Below are 3,949 nucleotides of genomic sequence, written 5' to 3'. Positions count from 1 at the left end.
ACACATCTTCTAATCATTCCATCTGCATAAACACGAAACAAATATGGTTCTTCCCAATAATAATGCTTAACATCGGAAAAGAACTTTTTCCTTTATTGATTTGTCCATCCTTTTGGAAGTACCGCTGCAACAAGATAATTAGCAAAATCTGCATACCATGGAACATTAGATTCAATACTCATCAAAGACTCATCCGGGAATGCATCATCAATATCATCCCCCTTTAGTTCCTCACGGTGAGGATCCTCTAACCTACTCAAATGATCGGCCGCCAAATTTTCAGCCCCTTTCTTATCCTTTATCTCAATATCGAACTCTTGCAAAAGCAAGACCCAACGTATGAGATGAGGTTTAGCATCTTGTTTAGCAAACAAGTACTTAAGGGCTGAATGATCGGTAAAAACAATGGTCTTACTAAGCACCAAATACGACTTAAACTTATCAAATGCATACACAACCGCAAGCAACTCTTTCTCAGTAGTGATGTAATTTTGTTGAGCACTATTAAGAGTCTTGCTAGCAAAGTAAATAGGACGAAAATGATTACCTTCTCATTGTCCTAAAACAACTCCAACTGCAAAATCACTCACATCACACATTAGTTCAAATGGTTGAGACCAATCAGGAGAAACCATAATGGGTGAATGAGTCAAACAATCTTTCAATAAAACAAATGCCTTCAAACAATCCGATTTAAACTCAAAAGGCACATCTTTCTCAAGCAAACGAGTCATAGGTCGGGTTATCTTAGAAAAATCTTTAATAAACCTACGGTAAAACCCGGCATGACCCAAGAAACTTCTAACGCCCTTTACATTAGTCGGTGGAGGTAATTTAGCAATAACATCAATTTTAGCCTTATCTACCTCAATTCCTACACTAGACACCTTATGACCTAACACAATGCCTTCTCTAACCATAAAATGACATTTTTCCCAATTAATAACAAGGTGTGCCCGCTCACATCGCTCAAGCATCTTATCCAAGTTGGAAAGACACTTGTCAAAAGAGTCACCAAAGACCGAGAAGTCATCTATGAAAACCTCCATACATGTTTCTAACATGTCTTGGAAAATCGCGATCATACACCTTTGGTAGGTGGCAGGAGCATTACACAATCCAAATGGCATCCTACGATAAGCATACGTGCCAAAGGGACATGTAAAGGTCGTCTTTTCTTGATCGTTGGTGTCAATGGGTATTTGAAAGTACCCGGAGAAACCATCAAGAAAACAAAAATACTCGTTTCCGGCTAACCGTTCGAGCATTTGGTCAATGAAGGGTAAAGGGAAGTGGTCTTTACGGGTCGCATCATTTAACTTCCTATAATCAATACACACCCGCCACCCGGTAACCGTTCTAGTAGGCACAAGTTTATTATGTTCATTAGTGACAATGGTCATTCCCCCCTTCTTTGGTACACAATGGACCAGACTTACCCATGGACTGTCAGAGATAGGATAAATAATTCCAGCATCTAAAAGTTTAATTATCTCTTTCTTAACGACATCTTTCATATTCGGATTTAGCCTCCTTTGCCTTTGAACACTTGGTTTGAAATTTTCATGCAAATTAATCTTATGTTTACAAAATTCAGGGCTAATTCCAGGTATGTCAGTAGTACGCCAAGCAAAGGCTCTTTTATGAGCCTTCAACACAGTCATTAACTTACCTTTTTCATCATCCGAAAGTGATGATGATATGACAACGGGAAGAAGTGACTTACCTTCAAGGAATGCATATTCCAAGTGCTCGGGAAGTGGCTTGAGCTCCAAATCGGTTGGTGGATTGTCCACCGAAGTTTCAATCTTCAAACCATCCCTCTCAATCTCCTTAAAAGTCTCATCTTTCGTTGTTGATTCATCCATGCTTACCTCCATAATCTCTCTTACCATGTCCGCAACCATCACTTGCTCCTCTTCACTACAAGCTAGCAAAGCTTCTCCTTCATCCATGTCCAAGAAACTCATCAATTGAATTTCGAAAGCTTCATCTTCTTCAATTACATCAATCTTGAAACATGAATCATTGGTAGAATAAGGATGTTGCAAAGCTTTATCAATTGAAAACGAAATTCTATCATTCCCTATTCCTAATGAAATAATCTTATCCTTAACACGAATGATGGCATCGGCCGTATACAAGAAAGGTCGGCCTAAAATAAGAGGAACCTTGGCATCCTTTTCCATCTCAAGAATAACAAGATCGGCCAAAAAGACAATATGGCCTAATTTAACACACAGATTTTCCGCAATCCCCATGGGTTATTGAAATGAATGATCGGTGAGCCTAATGCTCATCCGAGTTAGCTTAAGAGCCGCTAAAGACAGTCGCCTATAAACTGAGAAAGGCATCAAATTAATGCTTGCACCAATATCGGCCAAAGCATCACAAGTAAGCTTAGCATCAAGAGAACAAGTAATTAGAAAACTCCCTGGGTCTTCAAGCATAGGAGGGATTTGATTTTGCACAATTGCCGAACACTCCGCGTTGAGGAAAGTAGCCTTAGCTTCCTCTAACTTCCTCTTATCCGTTACAAGATCCTTGATAAACTTGGCATAATTCGGCATCCCTGAAAGCAAATCAACCAAACACACATTAATATAAACCGATTTAATCATGTCTACAAACTTACCGTATTGTTCCTTGAGCTTATCCTTCTTCAATCTTTGAGGAAAAGGAACTTTAGGCTTATATGGCTTGACTTGAGGCTCAACAACCGTCGGTTTAGCTACCGGTGTAGCAACCGGTGTAGTAGATCTAAGTGGAATGGCCGGTGGTTTCACGGCTTGGTTCGGCTCCATTACAATCTCTTCATCAACTTGTTCATCTTCTTCGTCCTTACTATCAACTTGCGTAGGAACATTAGTAGCACTAGAAATAGGAGGAGAAATAGGAGAATTAACTACCTTACCCGACCGAGTAGTAATGGCATTTACATGCTCATTCCTAACATTCGGGTGTTGATACTTATTACCTCCATCATTCGAACCAGAAGGCTTAGGATTTTGTTGAGTATTACTTGGCAAAGATCCTTGTTGACGATTAGAATTACCCATTCTTTCAAGCCTAACTCCTAAATCCTTGATCGCCACTTGTTGACTTTTGATATTTTGATACATCTTATCATTCAAAGCGGTGATATCGGTTCGGTAGTTCTCATTCTTCTTATCTTGATCAACCATAAACTTCTTCACAAGATCCCTAAGCTCGGCATTAGGATCAACAACTTCAACCGGTTGAACCGAAGGACCTCCTTGATTTCTTCCTTGCCATGAAGCTCCCAATGTGGACCTATAATTCCCAGCACCATTAGAATTAAAACTAGAAATAGAATTACCTTGGTACCGGTTTTGAGAAGCTTCATTCCTTTGAAATAACCCTCGATTTGCAAACGGTGGTTGATATTGATTTTGAACATAATCAACTTCCTCATTCCGTGGCACTTTATCACAATCTTCCGTGTAATGCCTATCACCACAAATATCACAACCCGCAACCGCCGTCTTCAAATCCTTTTCAATCAACCCGAACCTACTATCCATACTTGCAAATTGCTTATCCATGTGACTTGCCAATGCCTTAATTTCAGCCACAACATCATTACTTCCACCACTATCAACCTGAGCCACACTTCTTCTTCTTGTTTTCACAAGATCCGGTTTAGTCCTACCCGCTTCTCGAATCACACTAGTACGAACCATATCTTCCATAATTTTATAGGCTTCGTTGTAAATGACATTATTAATGTTACCTCCACAAGCCCAATCCAATTCCCTTTGAGTACGACTATCTAAACCCCAGAAGAAAGTAAGAATGTGCTCATTCAATCGAATACCATGACCGACACAATTCCTCATCAACTCCTTCAACCTTTTCCAAGCATCTACCAAATCCTCACCACTAAGTTGCTTAAACGCCCGAATCTCCAACTTCATTGTTTCAACCA

The sequence above is a fragment of the Erigeron canadensis genome, chromosome 4, assembly GCF_010389155.1.
Source record: "Erigeron canadensis isolate Cc75 chromosome 4, C_canadensis_v1, whole genome shotgun sequence".
Lineage (NCBI taxonomy): Eukaryota > Viridiplantae > Streptophyta > Magnoliopsida > Asterales > Asteraceae > Erigeron > Erigeron canadensis.
The sequence above is the reverse complement of the archived record's forward strand: the minus strand, read 5'-3'. Positions refer to the sequence as shown.